This window comes from Puma concolor, chromosome A2, assembly GCF_028749965.1.
Source record: "Puma concolor isolate L17-30 chromosome A2, mPumCon1.1.hap2, whole genome shotgun sequence".
NCBI classification, from domain to species: domain Eukaryota; kingdom Metazoa; phylum Chordata; class Mammalia; order Carnivora; family Felidae; genus Puma; species Puma concolor.
Window position 1 is genome coordinate 101971105 of NC_141668.1, and position 26079 is coordinate 101997183.

Sequence of the window (26079 nt, forward strand, 5' to 3'; positions counted from 1 at the left end):
CTACAAGAGATCCTAAGGGGGATTCTGTGACCACAAAGTACCAGAGACACCACTACAAGCATGAAAACTACAGATGTCACAGTGACTCTAAACCCATATCTTTCAATAATAACACTGAATGTAAATGGACTAAATACTCCAACCAAAAGACATAGGGTATCAGAATGGATAAAAAACAAACAAACAAAAAAAAAAAAAAGCAAAAACAAGACCCATCTATTTGCTGTCTACAAGAGACTCATTTTAGACCTAGGACACCTTCAGATTGAAAGTGAGGGGATATAGAACTATCTATCATGCTACTGGAAATCAAAAGAAAGTTGGAGTAGCCATACTTATATCAGACAAACTAGACTTTCAACTAAAGGCTGTAACAAGAGATGAAGAAGGGCATTATATAATAATTACAGGGTCTATCCATCAGGAAGAGCTAAAATTATAAATGTCTATGCACTGAATTTGGAGGCCCCCAAATATATAAAACAATCACAAACATAAGCAACCTTATTGATAAGGATGTAGTAATTGCAGGAGATTTTAATACTCCACTTACAACAATGAATAGATCATCTAGACAGAGGATCAACAAAGAAACAAGGGCCCTGAACGATACATTGGATCAGATGGACTTGACCGATATATTTAGAACTCTGCATCCCACAGCAACAGAATATATCTTCTTCTTGAGTGCACATGGAACATTCTCCAAGATAGATCACATACTTGGTCACAAAACAGCCCTTCATAAGTCTAAAAGAACTGAGATCATACCATGCACACTTTCAGATCACAATGCTATGAAACTTGAAATCAACCGCAGGAAATAGTTTGGAAAACCTCCAAAAGCGTGGAGGTTAAAGAACATCCTACTAAAGAATGAATGGGTCAACCAGGTAATTAGAGAAGAAAATAAAAAATATATGGAAACAAATGAAAATGAAAATACAACAATCCAAATGCTTTGGGATGTAGTGAAGGCAGTCCTGAGAGGAAAATACATTGCAATCCAGGCCCTTCCCCAGAAACAAGAAAAATCCCAAATACAAAATCTAATAGCACACCTAAGGAACTAGAATCAGAACAGCAAAGACACCCCAAACCCAGCAGAAGAAGAGAAATAATAAAGATCAGAGCAGAAATAAACAATATATAATCTAAAAAAAAAAACAGTAGAGCAGATCAATGAAACCAAGAGTCTGTTTTTTGAAAAAAATAAACAAAATTGATAAATCTGTGGCCACACTTCTCAAAAAGAAAAGGGAGAGGACCCAAATAGATAAAAACACGAATGAAAATGGGATTATTACAACCAATCCCTCAGAAACACAAGCAATTATCAGGGAATACTATGAAAAATTATATGCCAACAAACTGGACAACCTGGAAGAAAGGGACAAATTCCTAAGCACCCACACACTTCCAAAACTCAAACAGGAAGAAATAGAAAATTTGAACATACACATAACCAGTGAAGAAATTGAATCAGCTATCAAAAATCTCCCTACAAATAAGAGTCCAGGACCAGATGGCTCCCCTGGGGTATTCTACCAGATATTTAAAGCAGAGATAATACCTATCCTTCTCAAGCTGTTCCAAAAAAAATATAAAGGGAAGGAAAACTTCCAGACTCATTCTATGAAGCCAGCATTACTTTGATTCCCAAACCAGACATAGACCCAGCAAAAAAAAAAAAAAAGGAAACTACAGGCCAATATCCCTGATGAATATGTATGCAAAAATTCTCAACAAGATACTAGCAAGTTGAATTCAAAAGTATATAAAAAGAATTATTCACCATGATCAAGTGGGATTCACTCCTGGGCTACAGGATTGGTTCAATGTTTGCAAATCAATCAATGTGAAACATCACATTAATAAAAGGAAAGATAAGAACCATATGATCCTGTCAATCAATGCAGAAAAAGCATTTGACAAAATTCAGCATCCTTTCTTAATAAAAACCCTCGAGAAAGTCAAGATAGGAGGAACATAATTAAACATCAAAAAAGCCACTTATGAAAAGCCCACAGCTAATATCATCCGCAGAGGGGAAAAACTGAGAGCTTTCCCCCTGAGATCAGGAACAGGACAGGGAGGTCCACTCTCACTGCTGTTGTTTAATATAGTGTTGGGGGGTGCCTGGTGCTCAGTTGGTTGAGCGACCAACTTCGGCTTAGGTCATGATCTCATGGTTTATGAGTTCAAGCCCTGCATTGGGCTCTGTGCTGACAGCTCGGAGCCTGGAGCCTGCTTCGGATTCTGTGTCTCCCTCTCTGTCTCTGCCCCTCCCCCCACTCATGCTCTGTCTCTCTCTGTCTCAGAAACAAATAAAATTTAAAAATTTAAAAAGAAACATAGTGTTGGAAGTTCTAGCATCAGCAATCAGACAACAAAAGGAAATCAAAGGCATCCAAATTGGTAAAGCTGAAGTCAAGCTTTCACTTTTTGCAGATGACATGATATTATACATGGAAAACCCGAAAGACTCCACCAAAAGTCTGCTAGAACTGATACATGAATTCAGCAAAGTCGCAGGACACAAAATTAATGTAAAGAAATAAGTTGTATTCTCATACACTAATAATGAAGCAACAGAAAGACAAAGAAACTGATCCCATTCACAGTTGCACCAAGAATCATCAAATACCTAGGAATAAATCTAACCAAAGATGTAAAAGATCTGTATGCTGAAAACTGTAGAAAGCTTATGAAGGAAATTGAAGAAGATACAAAGAAATGGAAAAACTTTCCGTACTCATGGACTGGAAGAATAAATATTGTTACAATGTCAATACTACTCAAAGCAATCTACACATTCAATGCAATCCCAGTCAAAATAGCACCAGCATTCTTCTCGAAGCTAAAACAAGCAGTCCTAAAATTTTTACGGAACCACAAAAGACCCCGAATAGTCAAAATAATATTGAAGAAGAAAACCAAAGCGGGAGGCATCACAATCCCACACTTTAGCCTTGACTACAAAGCTGCAATCATGAAGATAGTATGCTATTGGCACAAAAACAGACACATAGACCAATGGAATAGAATAAAGTCTCCAGAATTGGACCCATAAATGTATGGCCAACTAATCTTTGACAAAGCAGGAAAGAATATCCAATGAAAAAAGACAGTCTCTAACAAATGATGCTGGAAGAACTGGACAGCAACATGCACAAGAATGAAACTAGACCACTTTCGTACACCATTCACAAAAATTAACTCAAAATGGATGAAGGAACTGAATGTGAGACAGGAAACCATCAAAACCCTAGAGGAGAAAGCAGGAAAAACCTCTCTGACCTCAGCTGCAGCAATATCTTACTTGACACATCTCCAAAGACAAGGGAATTAAAGGCAAAAATGAACTATTGGGACCTCATCAAGATAAAAAAGCTTCTGCACAGTGAAGGAAACAATCAACAAAACTAAAAGGCAACCGACAGAATGGGAGAAGGTATTTGCAAATGACATATTGGATGAAGGGTTAGTATCCAAAATCTATAAAGAACTCACCAAATCCCATGCCGAAAAATAAAATAATCCAGTGAAGAAATGGGCAGAAGACATGAGTAGACAGTTTTCTAAAGAAGACATCCAGAAGGTCAACAGACACATGAAAAGATGCTCAACGTCACTCCTCATCAGGGAAATACAAATCAAAACCACACTGAGATACCACCTCACGCCAGTCAGAGTGGCCAAAATGAACAAATCAGGAGACTATAGATGCTGGAGAGGATGTGGAGAAACGGGAACCCTCTTGCACTGTTGGTGGGAATGCAAACTGCTGCAGCCGCTCTGGAAAACAATGTGGAGGTTCCTCAAACAATTAAAAATAGAACTACCCTATGATGCAGCAATAGCACTGCTAGGAATTTACCCAAAGGATACAGGAGTGCTGACGCACAGGGTCCATTGTACTCCAATGTTTATAGCAGCACTTTCAACAATAGCCAAATTATGGAAAGAGCCTAAATGTCCATCAACTGACGAATGGATAAAGAAGATGTGGTTTATATATACAATGGAATACTACTTGGCAATAAGAAAGAATGAAATCTGTCCATTTGTAGCAACGTGGTTGGAGCAGGAGAGTGTTATGCTAAGTGAAATAAGTCAGGCAGAAAAAGACGGAAACCATATGTTTTCACTCTTATGTGGATCCTGAGAAACTTAACAAAAGACCATGGGGGAGGGGAAGGGGGGAAAAAGTTACAGAGAGGGATGGAGGCAAACCATAAGAGACTCTTAAATACAGAGAACAAACTGAGGGTTGATGGGGGGTGGGAGGGAGGGGAAAGTGGGTGATGGGCATGGAGGAGGGCACCTGTTAGAATGAGCACTGGGTGTTGTCTGGAAACGAATTTGACAATAAATTACGTCTAAAAAATATGCAAACATTGAAAATAAAATAAAATAAAATGTAAAAAAGAGATTACAAATTTAAAAATAAATAAATAAGTAAGTAAGTAAGTAAATAAATAAATAAATAAAGACTGCTTAGAAAGGGACAAGCAAAAATAGTTAAGGGACTCCGTGTTTCAAAACACAGGAAATGAGTTAAAAGAAAATAACAAGAAAGCATTAATAGTAAAATAAGATGTCAGTAAATACTTTTATGGAGTTGAACCTAAAAAAGACTTTCCTGGGGCGCCTGGGTGGCTTGGTCAGTTAAGCGTCCGACTTCGGCTCAGGTCATGATCTCGCGGTCCGTGAGTTCAAACCCCGCGTCGTGCTCTGTGCTGACAGCTCAGAGCCTGGAGCCTGTTTCCGATTCTGTGTCTCCCTCTCTCTCTGCCCCTCCCCTGTTCATGCTCTGTCTCTCTCTGTCTCAAAAATAAATAAATGTTAAAAATTTTTTTTAAAAAAAAAGGCTTCCCTAAGAATGTCAAAAGTGAAACCATATATATTGTATGTCATAAATTGCCATTAGCACACTATAAAGTCATGTGACAACCTCAGGAAAATGCAATACCTGTAACCAAGATGGTGTTCGTAATGAAAATGTTCTCACAAATCACTTAAGGAAAGACATACAGCCCCAACAAACTCACCAGAAGAGTCATCAGCAAGTCATGCACTAAAAAAACGTTGGCTGATAAAATTTATTAAAATAAGTATTCAAATTCCCATGTAACTAAATTTAGAAAAGCAACTTCAAACAATAACTGAATTCTGTTTAAGGGCTATTAAGTTAGTTAACAAACACACACAAGAAAATATCCATCATTGACAGAGTATGAAGACAATGGATTTTTATACACTGCTAATGGCCTTGAAGATTTGTCAATTTTTCCATAGGTTATGTTGCAACATGTGCCAAAAAAATTCTCATAAGTCATTTCTAGGAACTCATCTATTTTTGCCTAAAATTTTGTTTAGTGTTTATTTTTGAGAGAGAGAGAGAGTGTGTGAGCAGGGGAGGGGAAGAGACAGGGAGACAGAAACGGAAGCGGCCTTTAGGCTCTGAGCTGTCAGCACAGAGCCCAGTGTGGGACTCAAACTCACGAACTGCAAGTTCACAACCTTAGTCCAAGTTGGAGGCTTAACAGGCTGAGCCACCCAGGCGTCCCTAGGAATTCATCTTAATGTACTCCTGTAGATATCTGTGGTTTAGTAAATCTTGGTACATCCAGATAATTGAATAATTGGAATTACTGGAAACAAGTATATTGTTACAATGGTATTTGTTTTACAAGAGTAAAGAGTAGTTGTTTACTTCTGGGACTAACAATAATTTTCATGGTATCTTTTCCCTTACCCATTATTAAAAATTTATCTCAGTAATCTGGACTGTGAACACAACCTTACATATGCAAGTTTCAACTTTTTACAATACATCATTAGTATAAAGTATGTTCACACATTCATGCACACATACTCACATTCAGATATATATAATAAAGAGAAAGAATATGAAATATACAGCACCATTTTGGCTGAGGATGTTTTTAAACCTAGGAGATGGGCTAGTTTTTAAACATTCCTTCCTACTTTAAGTACTTTCTGAAATTCATACAATAAAGTTTCCTGCATGAAAATTTTATCCCCCCTCAAAATATGTATAGATAGTTTTTTAATGTTATATTTAATGCATACACTATTAGGTTAGGTTTGAAAAACAGACTGTAATTTTTTTCTGTACAATATAATCAAATTTATATGTAACTTTACATGCAAGTTAAAATATAGCATAATTATAAAAGATTCATTTCTTTATATTCTTTAATTTTCCAAATTATCAAGTTAAAATTAAGAAGATACTATGAGGGGCGCCTGAGTGGTTCAGTCTGTTAAGCATCCGACTTCGGCTCAGGTCATAATCTCGCTGTTCCTGAGTTCAAGCCCTGGGTCAGGCTCTGTGCTGACAGCTCAGAGCCTGGAGCCTGCTTTGGATTCTGTATCTCCCTCCCTCTCTGCCCCTCCCCCACTCACATCTCTCTCTCTCTCTCTCTCTCTCTCTCTCTCTCTCTCTCAAAAATAAACCTAAAAAATTAAAAAAATAATATGTATATAAAAACAAAATGCTATTAAATGCAATTCATAACAAACCTTTTTTTTTTTTTTGAAAATTAGTTAAGTAGAGTCAACATCTCAGTGTAAATAGTCTGCATTTTATCTGAAGTCCACAAAATATTTCACTCTCATCATATTTATTTGAAATTAGGTATATAAGGGATTTTGTGATGCTTTGGAAGCATTGCCACATATTGATTTTTCAGAGTCACATGGTGACAAATCTTGCTGATGTGATTTTTATTTTTTTATGACAAGAAGATCATTATTCAGATCCTTGACATTTAGAATTACCAACATTTGTATTGGACTGTCTATTACATCTTTACAGTGTTTCAGGGATTTGCTGAAAATATAAAGCAGCAGAAACCAAAGAACATATTATATTTGACAGTATTGTCTCATTATTTAATGGAAATAAGGCCTATAGATTTCAAACAAAAAAAATGTCTCATTAGCCATGGCAACACACAGACTTGTCTGCCTTAGTTTAGTTCTGTGATGCATAGAGTGCTAATGGACTAAACCAGTTCTCAACGTAATTTCAAAGTCTTTGGTGGATTACAGCACTCTTGTGTCATTGGGAAAATTCAATTGGCCTCTTTAAAACACTTATAATATTCATTAGACACCCTAGAATTATCCAGTCTTGATAACTTTGGATGGGATTACATAAAGCTTCATTCGGAAGGGTGACAGAGATTTTTTTTATGAAATTCTTTTTTTTTAAATTTTTTAATGTTTATTTATTTTTGAGAGAAAGAGAGACAGAGCACGAGGGGGGAAGGGGCAGAAAGAGATACACACACAGAATTCGAAGCAGGCTCCAGGCTCCGAGCTGTCAGCACTGAGCCCAATGCGGGGCTCAAACCCAAGAACCACGAGATCAGGACCTGAGTTGAAGTTGGACACCTAACCGACTGAGCACCCCTTTTTCTGACATTCTGAAACAAAGAAACAATAATGTGAAACTGGAATAATACACTAAACTCTTTTTCTTTGTAATGTTTTCTTAAAGAATAGTTTTTTTTTCTTCTGCACTATTATTTTTCTAAGTTAATATATACCGGTTGTTGTGAGAAGCATACAGCACTTTAAAACAGGTTATGACATATCACATTGCAGTCTTACTTGCTTTCTTTGTTTTATTTCAGACGATATGAATTATTTATTTAGTAAGTCCTTGTTTAGAAGATTTGTTGATAACATATTCTTTCAAAGACACTTGACATGGGTAATACAATTTTTGCAAACTTTATATAATTACCACCAAAAGGAAAGAAGCAAAAATTATATTTTTGAATTTTGAAACAAATATTCTTCCGTGCAAATTTTTTAGGCTCTTAGCAATTATTCATGCTTTTATTTAAAGTAAGCTATTAGTAAATCTGTAAGTCTTCCTCATAACAAAAATCCTCATCATTTAAACTTGGCAAATATTATTCTGACTCTCTTCGCTTTGGTGTATATATATTAAAATGCTTTGGTGGAGCTCAGGGTAAAAAGAACCGTTACCATTGCTTATTTAAAAAGTATGATTTCCAGGGGATCCCTGGGTGGCTCATTCAGTCAAGCGATTGACTCTTGATTTCGGCTGAAGTCAGGATCTTGCAGTTCATGGGATCCAGCTCCACGTTGGGCTCTGTGCTGACAGCACTGAGCCTGTTTGGGATTCTCTCTTTCCCTCTCTCTCTGCCCCTCTCCTGCCTGCACTTGATCTCTTTTTCTCTCAAAATAAATAAATAAACTGTAAAATTAAAAAAAAAAATAAAAACTATGATTTCCTGTGGGCAAGCAAGCAGGCTTATTATGTAGACCAAGTGAGATGATAATAATTGAGAGGGAGGCTCTGGAACCACCAACTTCACTGCAGTGATAAAGTGTTGTTCTGATATTCATCCCTTATGAAATTAGTACTTGCTTGAGACAGCAACATGTCACCCACGTTATTTCAAAGACATTTTCTTAAATTCAGTAGATGAATCTTCTTGAGTGGAAAATGTGGAATTAAAAACCATTTTACTGAGATAACTGGTTAATCGAGTGGGGAAAAATACTCTAGTTCAATATCAAAAGTACGAATAAATTTTAATAACTTTAAAAAAAGTATTGCTGATATAAAGGCCGTCGTCGATTTTTGCCTATTTATTCTATAATTTATCATCTTAATGGGCTCTTATCTGTTCTATTACTTTTTGTTTTATTTTTTGGTATTTGGTTTTGCAGTCGTATCAGTAACAACAATGAAAAAAAGTTCCTATGTTTTCAATAGATACATCTATTTCTTTTTTGTCATATTGCTTTGCTAGCACACCCAGAAAAATACTTAAAAATATAAACAAATCCAGGCATGCTTTGCCCTTATTTTAGGAAAAATCTTTGGGAAATTTTGGGGTTAAATGTAAGGCCCATCATAGTTTTAAATTTGTGTTTTACAGTTAAAGGCGACATAATTTGAATTATTGGATACTAAGCATGCTTTGGTCATAGATTGATTGGAATTTTACTTACCTTTTTTATAATTTAAATACCTGATTGTATTCTATTCTTAACAAAATGGTTTTATTTAAGCTTATTTATTTAAATAACCTCTATATCCAACATGGGGCTTGAACTCACAACCCCAAGATCAAGAGTCCCATTCTCTACCGACTGAGCCAGCCAGGAGCTCCTTAAAAAATGCATTTATGTCTGATTTTAAAATTACTTCATGTTCATTGGGAAATAGCTAAAATACTACCAAAAAAAAGTTAAGAGAAAGCAATACTACTTATAAGACCATTTAAAGACAGATTGACATGATAACATACAGATTTTAATTATTTTCTGTGAAATGTGCATACACAGAAAACTTCCTAAAAATGGGATTTTAATGTTCAAGTTTTTTCTGCACTGCTTTTGAATGTCTGTCTCTCTATACTGTAGATCTATATCCATACAAATAAAATATAGACTTACATCATCATTTATTTTATTTTATTTTTTTTTAATTTTTTTTCAACGTTTTTATTTATTTTTGGGACAGAGAGAGACAGAGCATGAACAGGGGAGGGGCAGACAGAGAGGGAGACACAGAATCGGAAACAGGCTCCAGGCTCTGAGCCATCAGCCCAGAGCCTGACGCGGGGCTCGAACTCACGGACCGCGAGATCGTGACCTGGCTGAAGTCGGACGCTTAACCGACTGCGCCACCCAGGCGCCCCTAGACTTACATCATCATTTAATTACTAAATAGTTTTCATTTGTGTGACTACATCCTGTTTATTTTTTCATTCCCACATTTAAATATCTTTTTGGTTTTAAACTTTGGCTTTGGTTTCTAGAAAATGTTTTCTGGGGCGCCTGGGTGGTTCAGTCGGTTCAGAGTCCTACTTGGATGCAGGTTATGATCTCGCGGTTTGAGAGTTGGAGCCCTGCGTGGGGCTCTGTGCTGACAGCTCGGAGCCTGGAGCCTGTTTCGGGTTCTGTGTCTCCCTCTCTCTGCCCCTCCTCCACTCACAACCTGTCTCTCTCTCTCTCTCATAAATAAATATTAACAAATTAAAAAATGCGTTTATATTTCCTTTTTATTTTCTCTGTCCTCCAGATAAGCATGCACATGCGTGTGCCCATGCGTACACACGCACACACACACACACACACACACATACACAAAATGAAAAGGAAATCCCCCAAAGAACACAAAGAGTAATGGCTTAATTGCTTACCCCACAGTGACCAGGGTGTGAAGGATGGGGGAGCAGAGGCTGAGATTTACTACCCACATAAACTGAAGGGAAAAAGACTCATGCATTCATGCGGGACACAAAAGAGAGTAATAGTTAAATCTGACCTGGAACAAATGAGTATATTAGTAACAATAAAATATAATGAATTAGTCTAATGCCTGGAAGATTCATCTTGACCTATTTACGTCTAAAAGACATGGGTTACCTTTTAAAATTATGGCTATAATCCCTCTATCTTTTGTACAATGAAAGATATTTGCATGATAATAGATTTTAAATTCAGCTAATTTGGTTTGAACTTACTGGAAAAAGTACTGAAGAATTCAGTAAGTTCTAGAACAGAAATATATATATATATATATATATATATATATGTATACATATATATTTGTATACAATATATGTATACATTTGTGTATATATATTTGTGTATACACACATATATGTGTGTATATATATATTTGTGTATACACACATATATATGTGTGTGTATATATATATATATATATAAATTATAATATTACTAATATATAACTAAAACTAAAACAAAAAAGTCAGATGATTGGAGTTGGGGGAGAAGAGAGAATAGGAAGAACTTTTTCATCAGATATTTGTTAAAACCAGTCTTAAATCATAGTGGTAAATGTAAAGACATAATGGAAAATAAAATAACAAGACCATAAGGAACAAAATTTATGGATGAACACAGAGATGTCAAAGAAAAATTAATTCTGTGATGCCATCATTAAACAGCAAGGAAAATATAACAACTTAATGCTGAACTTACAATAATATAAATACAAGAAAAAGTAAACTTATGTAAAGAAAAAGACCTTCAACCATTTATTATGTAGACTGTTCTAGATTACCTGCAGCACTCTGGTGGATCTTACTACTGATCAAGCGTTCAACAGTAAGCAAAACAGACAACAGACACAAATTCTTCCCCACAGAATTTACAATTTGGTGAAGAAAACACACAACTGACACATATCCCATGACATATCTAGTGATGATAAGGGCCGTGGAGAAAACAAAGCAAGGGGAAAGGGAAGGGAGAGCTATGAGGCAGAGTGTGAAGAGAGTAGCTAGTTTACACAGGATGGTCAGAGATGTCTTCTACTAACCTGATGTCTGGGTAGGGGTCTGAAGGAAGTGAGGCTCATGCTGACAGAGTTCGAAGTAAATACAAACAGCCTGCGAGGAAAGAATGCTTGTTGTGTTTGTGACACTGTTGAGAGACTGGTGTGGGTAAAGAGGAGTAGCCAGTGAGGAGAGGGTTGGGAAATGGATCAGAGAGGTTGTGGCCACTGGAAACCACTGGTGGTATCTTTCATACATTCTTTTACGTAGCCGTGATTCCTAACTTCAGCAACACCTTGGAATCACCTGAAGAGTTTGTAAAACTATAGATGGCTTGATCTCACTTTCAGAAACAGATCTTAGGTGTAGCTTGGGCATTGAGAATAAAAAAAACCAAAAAAAAAAAAAAAAAAAACCCTCCAGATGATTATAATTTGCAGCCAATGAAAGGACAACTGGAATAGAGATAGGGAATATTAAAGGGACCCAATAAAGTGAAGCAAGGTGAAGGAAAAGATAAATCAAGGGAGACTGATGTTCTGAAGTTCAAGATAAGAAAATGACTTGAAAGAGAGGGGTTAGTTTTGTGGGGTCCACAGGATGAAAGCTGATTCAAATATTGGAATTGGCAATGTAGGTCTCATTAGAGATTCTAAGAGTTGTTTGAGTTGTAAGAATGCAATCTTCATTGGCATGGGTTCAAGGGACAAAATGAGGACAGAGAAAGTAGACATGTTAAGTATATACAACTCTTTGAAAGACATTTCCTATGGAGCTGAGAAGAACATACCATTTCTGAAACAGAATGTATACTTGAGAAATATTGTAGAAGATTAGGCCATGCTTTCTTTCTTTTTAATTAATTAATTAATTAATTAATTTTAAAATTTACATCCAAGTTAGTTAGCATATAGTGCAATAATGATTTCTGGAGTAGATTTCTTAATGTCCCTTACCCATTTAGCCCATCCCCCCTCCCCCCTCCTTCCAGCAACCCTTTGTTCTTTGTATTTAAGAGTCTCCTATGTTTTGTTCCCCTCCGTTTTTATTTTTATTTTTTTTAATGTTTATTTATTTTTGAGACAGAGAGAGACAGAGCATGAATGGGGGAGGGGCAGAGAGAGAGGGAGACACAGAATCTGAAGCAGGCTCCAGGCTCTGAGCTGTCAGCACAGAACCCGACGCGGGGCTCGAACTCACGGACCGCGAGATCATGACCCGAGCCGAAGTTGGACGCTTAACCGAATGAGCCACCCTGGTGCCCCTCCCCTCTGTTTTTATATTATTTATGCTTCCTTTCCCTTATATTCATCTGTTTCATATCTTAAATTCCTCATATGAGTGAAATCATATGCTATTTGTCTTTCTCTGACTGACTAATTTTGCTTCGCTTAGCATAATACCCTCCAGTTCCATCCATGTAGTTGCAAATGGCAAGATTACATTCTTTTTGATTTCTGAGTAATACTCCATTGCATGTGTGTGTGCGTGTGTGTGTGCGTGTGTGTGTGTGTGTGCGTGTGTGTGTGTACACTCACATCTTCTTTATTGATTCATTGGTCAATGGACATTTGGGCTCCTTCCATACATTGGCTATTGTCGATAGTGCTGCTATTAAACATTGGGGTGCAAGTACCCCATTGAAACAGCACATCTGTATCCCTTGAATAAATACCTAGTAGTGCAATTTCTGGGTCATAGGGTGGTTCTATTTTTAGTTTTTTGAGGAATCTCCATACTGTTTTCCAGAGTGGCTGCACCAGCTTGCATTGCCACCAACAATGCAAAACAGATCCACTTTCTCCGCATCCTCGCCAACATCTGTTTTTGCCTGAGTTGTTAATGTTAGCTATTCTGACAGGTGTCAGGTGGTATCTCATTGTGGTTTTGATTTGTATTTCCCTGATGATGAGTGATGTGGAGCATTGTTTCATGTATCTGTTAGCCACCTGGATGTCTTCTTTGGAGAACAGTCTGTTCATGTCTTTTGCCCATTTCTTCACTGGATAATTTGTTTTTTGGGTGTTGAGTTTGATAAGTTCTTTATAGATTTTGGATACTAACCCTTTATCTGATATGTCATTTGCAAATATCTTCTCCCATTCCGTCGGCTGCCTTTTAGTTTTGCTAGAAGCCATGCTTTCTAATAGAAATAATTTAGTAGAGAGAAAAATCTGATAATTAAATGAGTTAATAATGGTAAATCATTTGAAGAATTGTGTAGCTCATAGTAAGTGTGATATAAATGTTTGTTTAATGAATGAAAGATTCTAGAGAATGGATGGAGAGGTGGGGACTTGTTTAAAAGATGAAAATTGTTGAGAAACTTGATACAGGTGACTTAGCTCAGTGTTGGGGGACTATCCTCAAATGGTTGTTCAAAGAGTCTTCTTATTTGGTAGAGTATTAGTTATGTTATTGAAGTTGGTGGTAGGAATCTGAGGATGTTTTCTTCATAATTTCTTAATCCAAGTGAAATAAAAAGCAGTCACCTGTTGAAAGTAAGGGGGGTGGGAAGTATTTGAGTTTGGGGAGCCTAGAGTCTGGGACAGTGAATGATATGAGGTTTGTGGTCAGGAAGTTTATGTGAGACCACCCAGCAAGGTTGCATATCTCTCTTCATTAAGCAGTGATCTGCATGTTTTGTTTTGTTTACAAATTCATCCATATATGGAGTTCTTCCCAATTCCATCCTAATCTTCATGTTAATTTAAGTATACTTCATGTATGAAAATTTATGCCACCATGTCAAATGGTAGGTAACTGAACAATTTCCAGCATTTTGCTATAAAAAATAATACCCAAACTAACAGTTTTATACATATGTTACATCATGTTTTTGCTAGTGTTTATTTGGGAGTTTGTTGGATCAAAGGATAAATGCATGCATCATTTCACTCATTTGTTTTCTTTGGTATTTGTACTCTATCAGAGAATGTTCTAGAAAATGTCACAGAAATAAAGACAGGTACTTCCATGCATGTATGATCATTGAACTCCACTAGGCTCTCAGCACCACTCGGCACTACTACCTTCTCTGTCTCCCTTCAAGACCTACACTGACCGCTCCTCCCTGTCTCCTCACTGGTCACACAGCACATTCTCCAGATGGGTGCTTCCTGCTATTGTACCCATGACCCACCTCTATCTGCATTCCCCACTTCTTCTTTTTTAATGTAATAGGAGAGGTATGCCTGCTCCAAATAAGTGCAGTGTTTATACCCGTTCTACTTCATCAGAAACCACTCATTAGTGATTATCTCTCCAGTGTCTAGTAAACATTTTTCAGTGGAGTCAGTCTCATTAGCATTTAAGTTTCTTGAATATTATTAATGTATTTTTTAAGTTTATTTATTTTGAGAGAGAGAGAGAGAGAGAGAGAGAGAGAGAGAGAGTGTGTGTGTGTGTGTGTGGAGGGGTGGGCAGAGAGAGAGGGAGTGAGAGAATCCCAAGCAGGCTCTGAGCTGTCAGCAAAGAGCCTAACATGGGGCTTGATCCTGTTGACCATGAGATTATGACCTGAGCCAAAATCAACAGTATGATCCTCAACTGACTGAGTCACCCAGGCACCCCAAGTTTTTGACACCTTAAAAACATTCTCCATTCTCAACTTTCATGATACCACATTCTTACTGTTTTCTTGCCACTTCCCTAGGGTCCTCTGAGTGCTCTTTGTAAGCAAGCTTCTCTTCCTTTCCTATACCATTAGGCTCTCTTCTGTTTCAACCTGTAATTTCTCCCAAGGCAAATTAATCAATATTAATTATTGATAAGTTAATCAGTTAGTGCATAAACACTGAGTGATGGCACCTCAGGCTGAACATTCATGTTGCTAGCTCCAATGGCCTTCTTTTCACCAGATACCTATATTCGTTTCTTAAGACCATTGCCCAAGTCCTGGCCCCTTTTTTTTCAAATCTTTTTAAGGGATTAGAAATATATAAAAATCAAGTAAGTAAATAGACAGAGGAATATATAATAGTGACTGTATGTGGCCTGCAGAGCCCCAAATATTTACCATTCTACCATTTAGAGACAAAATTTGTTAACTCTTAGTTTAGATCAACTCAAAGTCCCCTAAAAATCAATAGACTAAGAATTCATACTCTGGATATTCCACACTCCTAAACAATGTTTCCTCAGTGAATGACATCATTATTCACACATGTGGATAAAACCTGGTGCTTATGCCTGCACACTTTTACTTCCTATATCCAATCTATCATTATGTTTCATATTCTAAAGCATTCTGAAATCCATCTAGCAGCATTTAGTTCAATATTGCCATCCTGGTCCAATATATCATCATCTTGCCCGTACCCTCTGTCTAGCCCACCCCTCCATCTGTCCCTCACATTGCTACTAGAATCATCTTTCCTTAGTAAATTGCTAAACATTTAACCTAAAATTATTACTCTTCAGTGACTTCTGGGTAGTTTTCGGATTATAAAGACTCATTACATTTTCCTGTAGGTCTCTGCATGTTCCTATTCCCATCCTGTTCACTAGCCTTACTCCACACCGCCCTGTCCCTCCCTTTCCTACTCCAGCCACACTAGATTTCTTTCTAAGCTTCCAAAGGCCATCTCCCTCTAAACCCAGGGCATTTTTACAAGTGGTTCCCTGTGCCTGGAACCTTTCTTTGTTTATTTAATTTCATCCTACTTATCTGCTAGACTGCACCTCAACAACACTTCTTTGGAGAAGACTTCAATACAACACAATATTCTTTGATATAATACCTGGATAACAATTCTACCCTCTCCATATGATAAAGATCATGACAAGACACCTGTCTGTTGCTTGCCATTGTGTTTCTCAAGCTTAACACTGTGCCTGGTAACTATAGCACTAGAAATAAATAGGACTCCAATGAATGGATTGAGTCTCTGATAAAAATTTATTATACAGAATCAATGGTATATTAATTCAATAAATAATTATGCATAGTGGGATAATTATTATTATTAAAAATTAGGTATTAACTCACATTATTAATCACGATAAATCCAGGAAGATGAATTATTTCATGGGAAGTACTATGAAGCAACGCATTTATGGATGACTTTTTAAGCATAGTCCCAAAGGTTGAAATAAAAAAGTGAAGACATCTGACTGCATTGAAGAATAAAAAAAGTCAACATATATCCACATTCAAAACTTCTTCATGGAAGAGATTATCACCAATGTTTAAAATAAAAACTTAGAAAACCAGTCTGTAAGACAGATCATTTCTAGTCTGCAATCATGTGAAACTCACTCCATTACCATTGTTTGTCACATGTATTTCAGGTGAAATCTCAGTAAATATAGATTGCAGTGTTTACCCGTGTAGCTTCATGCCTATCCAACATTCATTTCAACCTCATTAACAAAAAAAAATGATCAATGAATTGTTAAGAATCAATAATGACTAATAGTAGTAGGAGTCATCAATGTGGAGAGGAATTTAAGGCTGCTTTCTCAGTTCCCATTGGAATGCATTATTATTTCTGAGGGAAAGCACTGACTGCAGACAGAAATAGAAAAATTTACTCCACTCAGGGAGCAATATTCTACTAAGACTCCTTACATGAATGGAATGCTTCAAGAAACACATCCTATGAGGGCTGCATGTTTTATTTCCTGAGACTATTCTTCTCTTACCAAGAAATGGCCCCATCTTTTGAGTTGTGGATGATTAAATTTTCTGTGTTCTGTATCTTAAAATCACTTAAGAATTTCTTTTCTTCCCCCTCCCTGTGTGTAAATGACTCTATATTGACTGGTTGAAAAGTGAAGACTCCGTCATTTCCTTAAACATTTTTCATGCAATTTAAACATGGATTGACACTTCAGTATTTTGTAGGTTTATAAGCAAACATATTGATTTGAACATAAAATAACTATATTATGAGGATGGTTAAATATGTTATTCTTCTGTAAATGTAAGCAGATTTAGGGTTAAGATAGATTTTGAGAATTACCTTTCCTTGTCCAATAGTAACATTTTTTAAGGAATCACAGGGTCTGTATTAATTTTTTAGTGATCAGCATTTAAATTTTATTATTATTATACTCATTTTTAGCATTTTACTTACAAAAATTTTTGAATCAAAACAAAACTACATAGTACCAAATACCATAGGCAAAAGACATGAGCATTGAAATAAATTTCTTGGACTGGTGCTATTGCCAAAATTTAAGATGATATTAGGACTTTAGAGATCTGTGTGACAGCTTTTTCTTACCTGTGATTATTTGAAAAAAAACTTGGGCCCTCTTGAATTGAGTCTCTGCTTGGTTGACCAGGTTAGGTTTAGGAAACATGTTATAGAATTTGAAACCTATCATCATTTCATCAATTTTATAATGTCACTGTAATTTGAAAACTAGGGAATTGAATAAATAGTCCAGAGGAGGCAAATAGATAGATAAATTAGACCTAACACAAAATTATGAAGCATATTAGGAAAGATGTTTATTAAGTAGTTACGGGAATGGGTTCCTCTCATCTTTTGTCTTCCTTCTATTTAAATAAAAGCCTTATGGCTAAGAACTCCCTCCTTACCAGAAATTTCGTATGACTCAATGTAACAGCAAAACTGCAACAAAAATCACATTCTAATTACTACCCCCAAACTCACAGAAAACAGGTGGGGAAATGGCTTGTATTATTGCCTCATTTAAGACATGGTGTTACATAGACACTTGGTTGTACTGAATTCAAATCACAGGTCAATGCATCATGGGAATCTTAGCAGAGGACTTAAGGACGGTGATGTTTTGGTTGGATCAAATCAGATTATGCAATGGCCAGCTTAATGCTAGCGCCAATGATCTCTTCCCAGTCAGCCTTAAATTAGCCATCTCCTTTGTAAAACTAAATGGGTCCGCCAACAATCTATTTGACAATTTTTGATTGTTAAAGATAGCAATTTCGTATGGTTCAACCTCATAATGAGAATACAGACAACAGAGGAATTTTTTTTTCTTAAATTTTGTCATTTTGATAGACATAAATATATTCATGGGACAAATTCACATAGGATACTGGGTTTTCCTTGAATTTCCTTATCTTTCCAAATGACTGGGCTTATAAATCACTGGTTACAAAATTTGAGGTACAAAGAGCCTTGGAAAGATATACTTTATAAAATTCTCTGCATAAAATATCTCCTTTAATTTTCATAAAAACCCTGTGACCTCAGTGTTATCATTATCTACATTTTATAGCTGAACTAAGATCCAACTCTATTGAGATTTTTTTGTTCACGCTCTTTGCTGCCAAACTATAATGCTACCATCTGAAAACCCATTGAGATGGATTTCTAATCTTAACTTCATTTTCTAGATGAAAAAAAAAAAAAAAAAACCTAAAATCAAAAGAGCTTATGCCCTTACCCCAGGTCACATTTTCTACTCTGCTCCAGTTCTGTTCCCAGCTGGGTCTAAAATAGATTTAAATGTCAGAGCAGTATTCTTTCCCATAAATACATATTTAACTCAGAATAGTCTTCTGTTTATTCTTTCAATCACATCCGATGATAGTATCTTAATTACATGCAATTTTGTGTTTCCTATTTGTCAACCAGGGCTTTTTAATGTTACAAGTAATCAAAAGGAATAAAAACAATGCAAGTAGGTTTAAATAAACAAAAAAATTGACTCGAATTACTCAGAAACCTGGAAAGCCCACAGGTACAAGGTCTGGATTTCCCTTGATGTAAAGGGTTACAGGTTGGCAAAGGCCTAGTTTCTTTCTCTCTCCAATATAGTAGTTTCGTTTTTATTTTTGTTTGTGTTTCTCCTAATGCTGGATTCTCACACGTAGTAGGAAAACATGTGGTAACAATTCCAGACTTCAAATTCAGGACTTTGAGTAGCTCTTTCAGATGATCAAGGAATGTTATGTCACTAAAATCTCAATAAGTCTTCTTTCATCGTTCAGTTTAATTGGGGCAGATTCTAATTCCTGTTTCGATTCTTATAGCCATACAAATTCCATGCGTTGAAAGGCTTAGCCCTGATTAGATTAGCTCGGATTCTAACTAAAGGTGTTACTGTGATTTGATTGAAGCAATCAGTGTTCAACCAGGGAACTGGGTCAATGCTATTCCCATCCCCACCCACCAAACAAATAAAACCAAAGACTGATACCTAACAGCAGAGAGCAATAGGGTCGCTGTTTAGACATAAAATGCCAGCAGACTTATGACTCAGGAAATTCACAATGTGACAGTGATCCTTTACTAAGGATGCACCCTGGGTACCTTCTGGAATCTTTGTGTTATTGTTCTTATGTTTTAAGCTTTTAATTGTGAAATATAATTTAGACACTGAAAAGTCCATCAAATATAAACGTGTGACATCATTAATCATTGTAAGTGGAACATTGGTATAATCTTTACCTAGGTCAAATGAAAGCACATTGTCAGACCTAAAGAAGATATCCATGTGCACTCTCATAATTACAATCCCTTCTGACCTCCCGGAAGGTTACCATTATTACACGTTATGGTAATCATTTCCTTGCTTTACTTCTATTCCTGCTGCTTACCACCTTAGCGTGAATCCCTAAACACTGCGATTTAGTTTTTCCCATTTGTAGGACCTTGCAGAAATTGAATTGTACACTGTCGGGGGGTTGGCTCTAAAAGTCTGTAAAATTCCTTCATGTTGCTGTGTGTGTGTTTGCATTCCACCAAGTGAAACCATCACATTTTGTTTTTACATTTTACTGTTAATGAACGGTTGTGTTAACTGGCATGAACACCCTCAAATATGTCTCTTGGAACACACTTGACTTCATTTCTTTTCAGAATATGCCTCTAGATTTGTTGGGTCATGGGCAACATATCTGTTTCACATATTAGATACCGCCAAATGTTTTTCCAAAGTACTTTAGCCATTTTATTATCGTGATAGCAGTGCGAGAGTCTCTCTTCTTCCTCACGCTTGCTAAATCATGCCATTGCCAGGTGAATTTCAGCCAGTCTGGTGGATCCCCACCAGTGATATCTCATTGCAGCTTGCCTTTACAAATTGCTGGTTAGAAATAAGACCTAGTGGTCTTTTGCATGTTCTTTTTGTTAAATGGCCTTTGGAGTCCCTTGCAAAAACATTTTTTTCTCAATTAGATTGATTTCTTTTGTATTTAGAGGTTTCATACTTTCTGATATGAGCTACTTTTTTGTGTGTATTGCAAATATCTTCTCCCCGTCTATGACTTCATTTTCACTTTCTTAATGCTTCCTTTGACAAAGAATTCTTAATAATGGAGCCAAATCTACCAATCTTTTAATTTATACTTACTGATTTTTGTGTTCTACATAACTATTTACCTATGATAGATCAAAAACGACCCCTCTACGTTATTTTTATCTTTTTTTCTTTGACGTATATAGTTACAACAAATTTAGAATTGCTATTTGTGTATGGTATGTGATAGAGATCATTTTATATTTATTTTTACATATAGATCTCCAATGTCACGGCACCATTTTTTTATGGAAAAAAGACTTTTTCTTTTGGTTATTGTCGATCATGCTACAACAAACATGCAAGTTCTCTTCAAGCCAGTGATTTTGCTTCTTTTGGAAATATACCCAAAAGTGGAATTGTTGGATCATGTGATAATTCTTTTTTTTAAATTTTTTGAGGAAAGTTCATGCTTTCCATAGTGTCTATACCAACTTATACTCCTACTAAGAGTGCACAAGGTTTCCTTTTCTCCACATCCTTGACATTACTTCTTTTGTCTTTGTGATAATAACTATTCTAATAGGTGTGAGGTGGTATCTCTTGTGGTTTTGGTTTGCATTGCCCTGATGATTAATGATGTTGAACACATTCCCATGTATCTGCTGGTCATTTGAATATCTTCTTGAAATAATGCCTGTTCAAGTTCATGGCAGCATTATTTAGAATAGTCAAGACATGGAAGCAGCCTAAGTGTCCACTGATGGATGGACTGATAAAGAAAATGTGGTATGCATGCGTACAATGGAATATTATTCAGCCATAAGGAAGAGGTGCATCTTGCCAATTGTGACAACATGGATGGAACTTGAAGGCATTGTGGGTCAGACAGACAGAGAGCAAATAGTGTATATCTCATTTCTGTGTTAAGTCCAAAAAAACAAAAACAAAAACAGAAAGAACTCATCCAGACAGCAAATTGGTGGTTGCCAGAGTTGGGGGAATTGGGGAAGGAAGGAATGGGTAAAGGTGGTCAAAACACATATTTCCAGTCATAAGATAAATAAGTTCTGGGAATTTAATACACAGCATGGTGACTGTAGTTAACAATACTGTACTGCACATCTGAAAGTTGCTAAGAGAGTACATCTTAAAAGTCCTCATCACAAAAGAAAAAACTTTTGTAACAATGTGAGGTGATGGATGGATGTTAGCTAAAATTACTGTGGTAACTGTATCTATATCTATATATACAATATTATATGTCAGTTATATTTCTATGAAACTTAAAAAGAAAAAAAATCATGTTTCCAATGTTCTACACTGGCAATATTTCACAAATTTATATTTCTGTATGTGTGGATCTGTTTGGAGATCCTCAGTTCTGTCCTGTTCATTTGTTTCTCCTTGGTTTGTCAGTTGGCCACTTTAAACACTGCAATTGTATAAAATGGTTTGATATTGGAAACACCGAGTCACCTAATTTCCCATCAAAAGTACCTTAGCTCTTCTTGGCCTGCAGTATAGTCCCCACAGTTTGTAATCAGCTCATAAGATTCTACTACAACATCTCCAATGGGTGGAGATACATTGAATCTATAGGTCAATATGGAGAACATTTTCTTCGTTATAATACTCAGACTCAGATGCATGAATGTGGTCCATTTTTCCTTTTTCTGGAGGCTTCTTTAATTTGAAAAGAATTAAATGTTATTTGGTAGTTTCTTTTATATTTTATAACCAACTAAAAATATTAGTATGTTTTTGATATTTTGAAGCTATCGAAATGGTATGTTTCTTGACTTTCATTTTTACATTTTGCCGCTAGCATGTCATTTGTAAACTGTCCCTGTATCCAGCAGTTTTGCTAAGCTCACTAATTCCATTCCCTCACGTGTAGATGATTTTGTCAGTGCACTAAATGTGTCTCCTTAGGAATTTCTTTTTTTTTCTTTCTTTCTTTCTTTCTTTTTTTTTTTTTTTTTTTTTGTAGAAGCAATCAGGGAGATGATTGCTTAATTTTTTTCCCATTCAATATTCATACATTTACCCATTCATTGATTATTGTTCTATTGCACTGGCAAAATCCTCAAACCCATCCTGGAGCTGAAGTATTGTAGTCAAACATCCTTGTCTTGGGGTGCCAGGGTGGCTCAGTCGGTTAAGCATGGGACTTTGGCTCAGGTCATGATCTCATGGTTTGAGCCCTGCACTGGGCTCTGTGCTGACAGCTCGGCAGCTGGAGCCTGCTTCAGATTCTGTCTGCCTCTCTCTCTGCCCCTCCCCCACTCCTGCACACTCTCTGTCTCTCTCTCTCTTTCTCTCAAAAATAAATAAACGTTAAAGAAAATTAAAACCAAAAACATCCTTGTCTTGTTCTGTGTCTCAAATGAAGAGTTTTCAACATTTCACCATTAAGGAAGATAACTGTTTTAGGTATTTTTATATATGTTTGTCACATTAAGAATGTTCTTTTCTATTCCCCAAATGATAAGGTGTTTTATTATAAACATGTGTTTATTTTTTACCAAATACATTTGAGGCACCTCTTAGGTGAGCATCAGATTGTTCTCTTTATTGTGTTTATGTGAAGAATTATACTGTTTGATCACTGCTCTTTTCAGGTGGATATCCTCTTTACTGGACTTCTCCTCCCCCAGAGGTTATAATCAAAATTGAGACTGTTAAAAACTGAGAACAAACTGAGGGTTGATGGGGGGTGGGAGGGAGGGGAGGTGGGTGATGGGCATTGAGGAGGGCACCTTTTGGGATGAGCACTGGGTGTTGTATGGAAACCACTTTGACAATAAATATCATATTGAAAAAAAATAAATAAAAAGAAAAAAAAGAAAAAGAAAAAAAAATCGTGGACAAGTGGCACAGCAGAGCAGAAGAGACCCCAGATAATCACAATGGATAGTGTCTGCACACAAGTAAGGCAGCAACTGCTTATCAGCTCACCTCCACCTCATGAAGTACATAACCCGTACATGGGTCCCGTGGGCCTGTTGGCAGTATTCCTTGTTTCTGATGGATTCTTTTTTTTTCCCCCTTTGTATTTACCGCTTTTAATCAAACCTCTTATGCCAGGTATAAGCCGAACCTGCTCACACTACATTGTCCTTCTATATATAATTAAATTTTTTTTGTTAATATTTATGTAGAATTTTTGCACTTAAGCTTATAAGTAAGAGTGGATTTTCTTTTTTCTTTTTTTAAATATTTTGTAAATGTTTATTTATTTTTGAGAGACAAAGTACAAGTGGGGAAGGGGCTGAGAGAGAAGGAGACCCAGAATCCAAAGCAGGCTCCAGGCTCTGAGCTGTCAGCAGAGATCCCAATGTGGGGCTCGAACTCATGAACTGTGAGATCATGGCCTGAGCCCAACTTGGATGCATAACCAACTGAGCCACCAATTTGCCACCTTTTTTTAAAATATATACTTTCCACTAAAAATGTTTCTGAAACAAAGTGAAGATAATATAAACTGAGGAGTATTCCCTATTATTAGAGGTGATTGTGCAATTTGAAAATACTTTGTTGTTGAGTGTTTGGTAAAACTCCCTAGGGAAGTTACTGGATACTAGAAAGTGTGTGTGTATGTATTTGTGTGTGTGTGTGTGTGTGTGTGTGTGTATGTGTGTGTATGTACATCCAGGTGCGTGTGCACGCAAAGGTCTTTGATGACTAATTCAAATGAACAGTTATAAGAAAATTTGTTTGCTCAGTTTTCACAAGTCAGTCTTGGTCTTGACAAATTACATTTTTAAAATAAATTTGCATATTTCCCCTATATTTTAATTCATTGGGATAAAGGCATAACTTTGTCTATATTGTCACCTTATTATTTTATTATGGCTGTGTGATCTGAAGTGATGTTCTCTTATTCATTTCAGACATTGGTTATTTGGGGGTTTTTTTGTATTTTTTTAAATTTTTTAAAATTTTTATTTATTTTTGAGACAGAGAGACAGAGCATGAACGGGGGAGGGGCAGAGAGAGAGGGAGGCACAGAATAGGAAGCAGGCTCCAGGCTCTGAGCCATCAGCCCAGAGCCCAACGCGGGGCTCGAACTCACGGACCGCGAGATCGTGACCTGAGCTGAAGTCGGACACTTAACCGACTGAGCCACCCAGGCGCCCCAGACATTGGTTATTTGTACCTGATTCTATTTTCATTGGATTTTTGTTAATTTCCCTATAACTTCTTGAGATTTTTGCCGCTTGTTTTCTGTTCTAATACATGTATAGAAGGTTATAAATTTCTCTCTAAATACTACTTAGCATTTATGCCACATTTTTGGATGATGACATTTCTATTAGTATTTGGTTTAATTTTTTTTGACCTAAGGGTTATTTAGAGCTCTACACTTTAATTTTAAAACACCTATATTTCTTTATGTTATTCATTTCTAATTTAATTAAATTATGACTAAGGAAGGTACTGTTTATGGTTTCAGTCTTTTCAAGACTTTGAAACTAGTTTTATACTCTAATAAAATATTCAAATATTTTACATGTGCTTGAATGGGATGTATATTTTATATTTGTAGATTCATTTGTGGGTCATTTATTCATAAACATCTATATATTTTTATTAGGTGAAGTTGATTGTATTGCTTACATTTTATATATTTCAGCACTATTTTCAATTGTGTATTTTATCAGGTGCTAAAAGAGGAAAAATACATCACTAATATGATTGTAGATTTGTCTTTATCTGCTGGTATTTGGTCAACTTTATATTTTATGTAGTTTGAGGCCATGTTTTCAGGCTCATACTAATTTAAAATTGCAACATGTTTTTGCTGAATCCATTTTGATAAATGAAACACTTTCATTCTTAATCTCTGGTATGTTTTCAGCTCAATTTGTTTTCATTTTCGTTTTTGTTTTGTTTTGAAATGAATATAGGTACTTTTTGTGATTGGAGTTTAAGTGATGTATATCTTTTATTGTTTTTTGACTTTCAAGCGCTCTGCTTCCTTATGATTTAGGCATATTTCATTAAAAGAACATAGTTTGTTTTGCTTTGCTTTTTTATTTAGTCTAACAACTTCCTTTTCATTGGAACTTTGAGTCCACTTTATATTCAATGTAAACATTTAGATACTGTACTTTAAATCCACCATTTTACTCTGTGTCTCTCCTTACCTCTTCTGGATTTCTTTTTTTTTTTCTTTCTTTTTTTGTTATTGACTTATTTTGGCTTATTTTTGTTTTTGGATGTTTCCTTTTGTAGTTTGTGGGTTATGCGCTATTTTACTATTTCTGGAGATTTCAATATACATCAAAGTCTATATAATATTCATTGGTACTATTGTCTTCTCAATTAATGCAAAAGCCTTAGAAAATGTTAACTCTATTTACCTCCTCCTGATATGAATTTTATTTTTATTTCATTAATTTTGTTCTCTCCCTTTCTCTCTCTCTCTCTCTGTCTACACACACACACACACACACACACACACACACACACACGCACACACACACAGTAGAGACAGTGAAAGAAAGAGTGCTTCACCATTGCATATGAATACCTAAACCAATGGACTTTCAGTGATATCACATCC